Source organism: Oreochromis niloticus, linkage group LG7 (genome assembly GCF_001858045.2).
Source record: "Oreochromis niloticus isolate F11D_XX linkage group LG7, O_niloticus_UMD_NMBU, whole genome shotgun sequence".
In the NCBI taxonomy this organism is placed as follows: Eukaryota; Metazoa; Chordata; class Actinopteri; order Cichliformes; family Cichlidae; genus Oreochromis; species Oreochromis niloticus.
Window position 1 is genome coordinate 57,533,564 of NC_031972.2, and position 11,381 is coordinate 57,544,944.

The window sequence follows — 11,381 nt, forward strand, 5'->3', positions numbered from 1 at the left end:
TAGTGTGCTTAATCTTTGCATAGGTCAAAAAAGTGTTTTCAAAATTAAATGACCGTAAAATTTGGAAGGAAACTGAAATGCAGAGGGAGTTAGAGTGAAATTAATTATTAAGAGAGGTTGAGTAGACATTATTTGGTGTAAACACAACTAAAGCACATTCAATTTGTGTATTATTTAAGGTGTAGTTTAGTTTTAAAGAAGTAAAAGAAAAAGATGTTAGGGAACTGTTCGTTCTGCTCTTGGCGTGGCCGCTGATGCTCATTTCCCACACTTCACACACAAACCATCAAAGATCCTTTATTGGACCAAGAAAGCTAACCCTTTATTCCAGCCAGCCAAAGACACTTTGCAAAAAGCGCGATCTTTATTCTGCATTTACGAAAAGCTTCATTTCTGAAGTGGAAAAATTCAAAGCAAACAATATGGCTGCATTGTTTGCAAAGTCTTGCAAGCTGCAAAGGGCGGCTTGTTTAAAATGATTTTTAACCATATATATAACGTTAATGTTAGGGCTATAACTCTGAAAATGAAAATGTGTTCATATATACGTATATACATTGATTTGTGGAGAGCACGGTACTCTAATATAACAGCATACTTAAGAAATATAATACTGACCTAATCTTGGTTTTAGAATAAAACATATCTGTAAAAGGGTTGCAAGACAGTTTCTTTTTATTTTATTTTATTTTTTCTTATTTCCAAGTCTTCCCATTGGAGAGGAACAGGAACAGAAATTGGCCGACACCAAATTTTTGGAAACAGCGTGAATAAGAAGTCCTTTGAGTCTTTGAAAAAAATTCATGACTCCATAACCTGGCGTGATATTGTGGAAAGCTCATGGGACAACAAATACTAAACAGATCTGGAGATAATTTTATCCATCTGTGCCTTTTAGTGTAGCTACTTCGACTGCTGCAGGTGGTATTAGAGAAGAAAATAGGGGTGGGGGGTGGGAGGGGGTAGTTATGAAAGAGCCAGGAGTGAGACATCTTCCTGATATCGGACCGTCTTTGGTGCCAACGGCCGCAGTGATTGGTCAGGAAGTCTCCCTGGTCCTGGCATGACGTCACTGCGGGAGCGAGTAATCAGACGGTAGAGGAAGCGCGCAGGCTGGAGGAGAGGCAGAAGCTGGAGCACCGAGGATGAAAGCGGACTCATCCGTGAGCGGCGGCGCTGACTCTCACCGAGGGCCCGACGTGAATGCAGAAAATTGAGTCTGGAAAATTCAGCGAGCTAAAGTTCGGGACATTTGGCTCCAGAGTTTGCTTTGCTTCTGAAGCAGGTAAGAAATTGAGGTAGAAACAGGGAAGATTTGCACGCAGAGCATCACATCTTTTTTTTCAGGCTCTGAATCTCTCCAAATGTCATGTCCATGTGGCTTACGCAGAGGATTTAGGGACAGTGGTCACAATCTCTGCTTAGTTTACCTGCTGGTAAGTATCCACGGGGAAGAAATATGTAATTTAACCACCAACGCCCTCCTGTTTCATTTTTTTTCTGCGAAAGCAGGTGCAGGCTATGATCTTTGAACAGACAGGAAAATCTTATTTTCTAAAGTACCAGAATAATATAGACTGCCACACTCCTCTGCCTGTTGTTATGATAGGGAACAAATTGGTTTCATGCATTAGCTTATGCGGATAATCCTTGTGATGTGTCTAGTTTTAGAAGAAGTAGGCCAATCGCAACTCTCATTAAAAGTAGGCTGCCCTTGCCCCCAGGAGCCCTAACGAGCCGAGAGCAAATTAAAACATCTTACCCACCCCCTCCAAGCCAACCCCAGCTTAATTTAGATTGAGAAGGTTTTTATTTATTTATTTTATTTTACGAGAGTCAGCTTTTGATCTTGAAGGAGCATCATTTTAGTCCTCTGCATTAGGAGCCGTCTCCTTATTTACCCAGCGCGGTGTCAGGATCACGGTCATGCTTTCAGGCCGACTATATACATATATATATATATACATATATATATATATATATATATATATATATATATATACATATATATATATATATATATATACATATGCACTGAGTCCTAATCTTATTACAACGGCATGCCAAGTTTTGACCATGGAAAATTATCAAAACTTGGCAGTCGTTTGTTACAAGTCATAGTGATACTCTTTATGTCGCCTTAAATTGTTTTTGTTATTATTGTTAAGATGTTGTGTTGTGCAGAATACAGGCCTGTCCTACAAAATGAACTAAATAACTGTAGGTTATTATCGAAGTATCTTTCAGCACTGTTGATTTTTTTCTTTTTTAAAAATCCAACTAAATGCTTAAAGTAACATTTCAAACAGCTCCTGGACGGGTTTACACAAGAAATTTTGAAGTTAAAAAGTGTGAGAATTTGTATGCTGAATATTGTGATTTGTCTAACTGCAATACCACGGAATGTTACCTGCAAGATATGCTAATGTAAGCGTTATAGCCTGTTGTGTGTACAAAACGCCTGATTTAATTTTTTTATAATCATTTAATATTTATTTATTTATTTATTTATTATTTTACATTATAGATGCATGAGAATTGCACACATGTAGGGTACAGTTAGGTCAGGCTGATCTCTGTATTCAGTAGGCCTTCAAACAGACACCTTATCACGGCAGGACAAGAAATGTGTGTCGGCTTCTTAAATCACCAACATATGTCAGCATAAAGACGGTGCATATCCTCGTATCGTGCACATGTGGCGTTTCATGCATCTTTTACTCCGTGTAAAAACGATAGCTTTTGCTCCTTTTTTATTTTAATATAAAGATGCAGAAATGATCTGGGAGTGTATTTTTGAATATTACGGGCCTACTAATGCAGCTTCGCCTCCTTCTAGATATCACGCCAGCATCATGTCGGGCTACAGCATCAGAGAGTGTGAGAGAGGGGGGGTCTGTTTTTGTCTTTGGTTATCTAGCTGTATGAGTGTTAAATACCTGTCATAAAGCTAGATAACCGAAAGTAGAAATGACTTCCGTAACCGTGTGTGCGTACCCGAAAGAAAAGGGCACTCCATCGGCTTTAGAGTCACCAAGTTGGATTTTGAAGTTCACCTCCAACAGGTAAGAAAACGTTCTGCTTTGAGGCTGGTCATAATACTCGTGAATTAAATAGGCAACAAAATGTTTTACTAGAAGTGTGTAAAGTAAGATTTTGGTGCTGGATTTAAATTTGTAAGGAGTTTCTCTCACTTATAACCAGTGCATTTGTGGGCCTTTCATTGTAGCATATGTCGGATTTGTACAAACTTTATTATATGCTAGAAGAGGAGAAAAAACTATTTTCTAACAATACTACCTTTAATTTATATTTTATTTTTTTTAATCTATTATATAAAAACAGCCACAAGTGCAAATAAAATGATCTAACATCTCAATCAGGACTCTACCCCAAGGCATCTTTTACATTTAAACTTATGTCTCTCAGTGTAGCCTGAGGGTTCGTATGAGCTTTAGGAATTGAGCCTGTTTCAGGGTTGTCTATTCAGGTCCTTTGCAACATGGTGTTGAATGTAAAGCAGGTCACCCAGTGGCTGGATGGGGAGAAGTAGAGACTCAAAGACCCAAAATTTCACCATTCGCAGGCATTGGTCCACTGATGTCAGTAAAGCATCATGTGAGAAAAACTTTATTGCCAAAAAATTAATAATTAATATTTTTTAAAAATCCAGTCTAATAAGAAGGGAGGTCGTAGCAGGAAAGGTGAACAGGCCACACTACCAGGACCCTGAAACTACAGCTAAATGGAATTCAGCCATTATTCATTTGTGCTCTTCTTACCTCTTTCTGTAAAAACACATCACATTATCAAAGCATAGAGTCAAATAAATGTACTTATTAATAATTGCACTTATTAAACCACACTTATTATTATTATTATTATTATTATTGAGGACCTCCAATATTCCTCTTAAAGTACCTGCTTCAGGATACACTGGCATGTTCCCCTGAAAGCCTATAGTGAGTGCGTTGTGATCTTTTACAATTTACCCTCTACTTTGTCATTCATTTACTTTTTTCCTTCGCTGAAGAGTATTTGCCATTTATTTTAAACACAACACGCAGTTCCGATTCTAACTTTATTCAGAAGAAAGAAAGGGGAAGCTAATGCTTTGTTCCAGCAGGACTGCTAATAATGCCGTTGAGTGGTGTAGCACCCTGCTAATAAAAACACTTGGCGTCTGTATTTAAAGCTGTAGCAAATCTCAGAGCCTTTGGGATACATTGTGTCTCGCCTCAATGAGAAGGCCAGGGCCATCCTGTAGACAGGAGCTGAACTTTTCAACTTGGTACTTCAGTGCTGTTCGGTGCATACGCTCAACCCTGAGAATGCCTCTAAAGCCTAAAGAGCACCAAAGTGAGATGAGTTTTCATTCATTCTGTTAACTACCTATTGCTGTAGAGCTTGCGGTCAAATGCGGCTAATTGCTTCGTTTCACAACGAGATATTGGATATGTGAAAAGGCCGCGGTCCAAGTCTTTTCCAGAGCTTTCCCTGTTATAGGTAGCGTGTGAACATGGCGTGCCTCCTTAGTGAAAGGGAATAAAAACACTTGAGGCTTTATATATGGGATGGTCCAAGGCATTCTTGATTTAACCTTTGTACTTTGTATAATACGAAGGATTCTCTTGGTGGCTTTATGGCAAAAAAACATACAAAAACGCACAAGCATGACAAGAGATGGGACTGAGCTATGAAGAAGCAAAGCTGGTGAAAGCTTTAAAAGTTTCCATAGCTGACTGATTTATGCTTGTTTACAGTATGTACAGTAGGCCGTGTTTAGCTATAGTGATACCTTAAAATGTGTAAAGCACTTTTCATATTTTACTCCTCTGGTTTCTATTTTTCTGCTCGTATTGCAGGCTTCTGAATAATACTGAAAGCTGTGGGATTCCTGAAAGGATCCACCATTAGAAGAAAATAAAAAGAAAGGACCTCCCCTCTCCCTCTTTCACCTCTTTTTTGCCCGAGAGCCCCTGATGCCATCTGCACTGCCAATGTGGGTGCTTGGCCTGTGCCAGGAGGGGGACAAAGACCCTGCCGGATACCCTGCCGGAGTAAGGGCTTGCACAGAGGAGCCATCTTGGGAGATGTTTGCCGTGACACCTAAAATGGCTGGGCTGGCACACGAGGTGAGCTGCATCATAGCTTTCTGTTGGGTACCAGTGGTAATGGTGGTGGTGATGGTGGCCAGGAGGTGGGAAGTATGACTGTGTCTGTGTGTGTGTGAGAGATGGGGGAAGGGAACAGGACGAAGGATGAGGGATGAGGGGAAAGAAGAGTTTCCCATTTCCTCCCCAGTCACACATGGCCTCTCCCTTTTCTGCTTTCTTCAGCTCCTGCTAATTAGCGGTTAAGGGGTGATGTGAGGGTGGTGGGTGAAGAAGGGTGGTGGTAGTTGATGGTGGAAGGGAGGGGGGGGGGGGTTGCTGGGTAGCAAACAAAATTAATGAGCTGGCACTGGTTGAAGGAAACCTGCCATCCTCTCCTGTCATGGTGCTTCTTTACTCCCTGATGCACACCAGGCAGTGGTGTACGGCGTGTTTCCACCTGACAAACCTCGCAGATTAATTCATGCAAAACGGCTTTTGTTAGGAAATTTGCATCGTGATATTTAGCACAGTATCTTTAAGCGTCTTAGTGTGGCGAAAATCTGAGGAGGAGACAAGCGGGGATCCTGATATTTCTCCTGTGGGTGATCACACGACTGTCTTTAAAAGTAAAAGCATTAGAATTTAACAATTAAATTTACAGTCTGAAAATATTCTGGTTTACGAAGCAGTTCCTTGTGTGTAATACTGATATTTTATCATTCATGTTGCAGTGCAGACACTGCACTTGCATGTAAGTTTTGAGAAATAAGAAATGCCGCAGTGAACATACCTTATTATAACTGCTAACGCTGATTGAAGAGCTCATATATAAATTTAAGCATTAGCGCTCGGCGTTTAATACTGATTACAGCTCTTTCTGCTGTAATTGTACTGCTTCAGTGCTGGCATGTGATTAGAAACTTTAGTTAACAGGAAGGCTAAAAACATCTTCCAAAATCTGGCAAGGGCAAAATGACACTGCTAAATATCAGTGTAAGTGCAGAGCAATCCAAATCGTCAGCAGCTCCAAGCCTGTAACCCTACACGCGCACGCCCGGAAAAGCGTCCTTATCGTGGCGTAGAGCTGCCCTGTACCCCCGGTGACTCCAGCAGCGACCTGGAGCAGAAAAAGAGACACGTGAGCGTGTGTGTGCAGGGCCAACATGTGCAGCTGCAGTGCTCGTGTGTTAATGAACAGCACCATGCGTTTTCACATTATCATTCAACCCCGTTCTTTCTCACCCCAGCCCACCTCAATAGCTGCTGCCACCCCCCCACTCCCTACCCATTCCCCCTCGAAAAGCCTGCTTTCCCACTATTGTGGGAACTGGTGGTGCGATGGACCTGGGCTGGGGGGCAGGGTGGGAAAGACCCTCCAGACTAGACATGAGCAGATGCCTGAGACATTAGACTGTCGTGCAGATCACCGGGGTCGGACGAGCCACTGAGTTTTAATGTGTGTGCAAGTGTATGTGGGTTTGATATGTGTGTGATGGGGGGTGGGGGTGTAGTTCAGGCCCTGGAGTGCCACCTGACTGTTCATTAGTCTATTCAGCCTCCTCTCCATGTCTGAAAGACATGGAGATGCTGTATTTTGTGCTAAATGAGAGGGATTTCCCAAGCATTAGAGATGCATTCATATATGATATGCATATGGAAAAATACACTGAGGCCTATATCCTGTCACATGTAAAACCATAGCCTGTCTTTAGATCATATTGGAGGCAACAATTCATTTTCATTTTTAGTTATTTTTTTTACACTAAGAATTTGATTTGATTAAAGATTTAAACCCTCACAGTGTGTCACTTCCTCTGACTTGCACTCCTTTATCTTATCTCAATTTCCTATCTGGATGAGAGTTAATGCAAACACCATCTACAAACTCATGCTGCTCTCAGATTGCAAAAAAAAGGAAAAAGAAATCATACAAGACAATTGGTGGCACAACATATCACGGCGAATGACTCAGCTAAGGCGATGGGTGTGCTCTCGAAAGCTGAATGATGTAACCCACGGATAATGATTATTAATGAGCCTCATACTGTACGTGTGCCTCCACAAGATGTGTAAGGCATGTGCAGCCCACATGTCAAAAGATTATTCCCTCTCTTTATTCATATAAAAGACTCAGAGCTGTCTTTATAATTGCATTTGTGCTGCTCATCTGTGATATACAGCATATTGCTTCAGGCAGGTTTGACAGAAGAGAGGAAGCACTGTCAAAAAAAATAATAATTTTGGAGACACTATAGCTTGCTTAACGCTATGTCTCCGTTGCACATCTCCATGACACATTAGGGGAAACAGAGGAGCAAAGAGGGGAATGATGATGAAATTGGGGTTTTTTTAAAACAAAGGTAAAGATTCGGTTATCAAGAGAAGGTTAAAGACACCGGAGCTAAATGTATATGTGTGCATGAAAAGGAGCCAGCAGGTGTAGCACATGGGCAGCCATGTTTGAGCCACCATCTGCATTTACTGAGGAAGTTAGCTTGTGCTAGCCTGTGCAGTGCCACATTAAAGCCATCTGCAGCTGCGAGGAGCTGGGCATCGAAGACGGAAGAGTGTGTGTGTGTGTGTGTGCTTGAAAAGAGTAAGGAGGGATATCAATTTGTATGTGATAGCCGCAGCAGTCGACACAGACAGCATGGTCAAATAGAGGGGGTGACTGAAGCAAATAAGTCAGGAAAATGTATTTGCGCTTAATACCAGAAGTGCTGTAGATGTAAACAGCTTTTACTAGTACTTGGAGGGTGTTAAAAATGAGCAGCATGCACAAATGCACACAGAATATTTCTTTGTCTAATGATTATTAAGAGCTGTAATTCTTACTAAACGCAATGTGGTGTGGAGGGGGGATAACATGAGGTGACTGCAAATGAGCAAAAAATAAGTGATGGGAAAAAAAATGCAAATGTTGATTTAGATAGTGAAACCGCTTAAGACTGGCGTGGTTTTAATCGTCTCGGAAACAAAGAGTTTTCAATCAAGATGGTCTGAAATGAGAGCAGCTGAAGAGTGAGGTCAGCAGCTCTGACACGGTGTCGGGAGGATTTAGGATATAAAGGTCCCCGAATCTTCCTCGGCACACTGTAGATACTTAAATATTCATTCTTCATTCTTCCGTTCCTTCTACTTGTACATAACTTTAAATTTGACAGAAAAATGTATTTCCCCTCAAGAAAATGGCAGAATAGAGATGATTACCTTTCCTTCCTTTCCTCCTTCTGTTATTCATTATTAACTATGTATTGCTTTTCCTATGTGGGATTTTCAGTGCAGGGAAATTATAATGTATGACATGATGAAGTGACAGTAGCCGGTGCTCACTTCCTATTCTGTGTGAGTTCAGCGCCGTAGCCATAGTAGCGATAAAATGTTAATACCGTATAGCTCCTGGGTTACCTCTTCACTATGTGTGGACAGTATTAATGTTTTAACGGCTCTGCTGTGGTGTATAAAGTACAGCTCATGGGCCGCCCATAGTCTTGGATGAGGTCCAATGTGGGTCAAGCGAGGCTCATTGGGACTCTTTAATGCAACTTTGGCAGAGACTAATCTTGCACAAAGCCCAATGCTAAGTATCTTAGAGCAAGATGGAGAGAAGTTTCTACATCCAAGGCTTTGCAGATTACGTCTGTTAGCCGTGGCATCCCTGAGTAGGGGTCCTGTATGCTCCAATGAAAGCAGGGGAGAATTAGGTGACTGAGCCTTTAATACAGTGGGCCTTTGTAATCATATCAGTAGATGAGGTTCTGGGTTGAGGAGAATTACAGGGAATCCTTGGAGTGACCTCCTTTTTTTGTGAATGTAATTTTGTTCAGTAGTACCATGTGCGAGTTTGATACAGGCAAAAGCAAAAAGATAAAAAGGAAGTGCAGAGTACATCGTCTGATGCAAATGTCTGTACAACACCAACTCTGTGTCAGAAATCAAGTCAAGTTCAAGTTCATGGTTGCGACCGCTCTGTCTGCAGCCGGTCAGGGAGTTAAGAGTGTCTGTGACCACCCCGGAGTACAAGAAGAGGAGGAGGTGGTGGTGGTGGTGGGTGCGGGGTACATAGCCTTTGACCTCTGTTAGTGTTGCTATGGGAAAGAGGCCGGTCGGCTCAGTAATGTAAGGCTGAAAAGGCCGAACTGTCAGAGCTGTCCAGCAGACGTCAACCCCCCCATGATACACACATGCACGCAGGCTCTAACTCATTCACACACACTCACAGATGGCACGGGCCAGCTTGGGAATGTTCGTTGTGAGAGAATGCTTTATGTTCATCAGACGCTGTTATAATTCATCCAGTCTTTTGAGTCTTCGCCTCTTCCTCGGCACATTCTGTTAGATTTCTTCTGTCTCATTGTGTGTGTGTGTGTGTTAGCGTGCGCATGTGTGCGTGTCACCCAATATACAAATACTGTGATAAAGTACTTGTGAGAAAGGAAACCAATCCTACGTTGCAAACAGAGCTCTTCAAATAAAACTTGCTCCCTGCAGTCAGAAGTAGTCCGCAGAGAAAACATTTCACTAAAAAAAAAAAAATATCCAGCGTATAGTGAAAATTACACGGAAAACAAAGCATCGCTTGTGAGAAAACTCACTATACACATGCTCATAGTGCATGTTTCTGTTTCGCTTAAGCCTCACTATCGTTGTTCTTACAAGACAATATCTGTGCAATGTCCAACTTTGTATGTAAGACTGTGATCTAATTAATAACGGTGAACACCATCTTCGGTGGCCCCAACCTCAACCCATGAGTTATTGATCTCGATGGATAAACCTGTGGACAAAATAATCTGTTGCGATGTATATTTCTGTGTCTGCTCATTTGAAATGGTCAGTGTTTGATGTTTGAGTGACTGTGTGTCAGAGTGGGCATGCAAATCTACTGATTGTACTATGTGCATGTTCCGTGCCCCCTCTGTGAGCGTGCGCAAGTGTGGCCTCATTTAAGGCTGCATTCATTCAGGGGAGGGGTCTTGCGAATAAAAGAGGTCCTATTTGCATACGCTGCATGCTGTCTGCAGAGAGGGAGCAGTCAAAAAAAAGATATCAGAGGTGGACAAAGAGAACGAGGACAAATCCTTCATTGTGGGGTTGGTGGGAGAAAGGGCTCATCTGAATTGGGGAGTGGGTGGAAATTGACAGAGAAAGAGTTCGGGCTGGTTCCCTGTAGGGATAAAAGCCTTAAGATCCCTTCATGCATACAGCCTGCAAATGGAAGAGAAGAACAACATGCAGAGCACAGGGGTCTTTTTCTTTTTTTTTTAACAGTGCATGAAAAGGAAGTTTGTTTTTCTGAAACACTGCTTACAATCTCTAATGTATAAATTAAAAAAAAAGAAAGAAAAAAGAAATCATGCACAACAAATTCACTATTGGCAAAACAGACTCATCAACCTTTGGAATAACCAAAGAGCTGCTTCGGTTTGCAGAGTCGTTATCAGATTTTACTCTTAAACATTTCCTCACAGATTCGTTTTTATATGGGGTTGTTATTTACCCTTTTTATGTGTTGTTTTACCCGGTGGCCCTTTGTTCTTTGGGTTAATTTGTTTTATTGTAAATGTTTGCTGTTTTTAATGACTGCTCAGCATTTTGCAAGTTCAGAAAATGCTCTACAAATAAAGTTTTTAATTATGAATGCTTAACGTACTAGCTCAGGACAAAACTAGCACATTTTCATGTTATGTTGTCAGTGCAATGTGTTCTTAAATCGAGATTGTTTTCAAGAATACCTTCACTTTGCTTTTTGCACCCAAAATGTGAAACGTTACTCTCATTCAGGGCAGAAGAGTTTATGGAGCCAAGTTCAATTCTCATGCTAATGATTCCCTCCATGCTTTCTTCCCCAGGATGGGACAGGACCTGCATCTCTGCACTCTGTAGGACTCTGACAGCGTGGAAGGAAACTCGTCAGACTGTTGTCCTAACAGAATATAAAATTTAACGAAACCTGAGTGTATCATCGAAATAAAGTAGAAACAGCAGGTTTACTATGAAACACATTATTCAAGATCAAGCCCTCTGTTAAGCAACAAAAAAACCCCCTATTTTAAGACATTGTAAATGTAATGCCATATGTGATTTGACATGTTTATACTGATGTCTTTGTTTAAAAACTGTTAATAAATCACTTTTCCCCACTAAATAATGTTTGTATATTTTCACAGTAAACGGCTGCTTTTGTAATTAATTAAATATTTTATTTTAATATGTGTCTAAAGTGTATTTTTAATAAATATAGATTATTTTATTATTAATATCCTGTCAGTAACAGCTACTTAA

At 41.1% G+C, this 11,381-nt stretch overlaps 1 long non-coding RNA gene across 1 annotated transcript; it reads left to right on the plus strand.

Annotated features, from left to right (window-relative positions):
* Positions 1 to 1,124: 1,124 nt before the first annotated feature.
* LOC102078799 (uncharacterized) lies at positions 1,125 to 11,381 on the plus strand. The gene is made up of 4 exons (XR_269413.4): positions 1,125 to 1,285; positions 2,840 to 3,065; positions 4,866 to 5,135; positions 10,949 to 11,381. It is a non-coding gene; the product is annotated as an uncharacterized LOC102078799 (long non-coding RNA).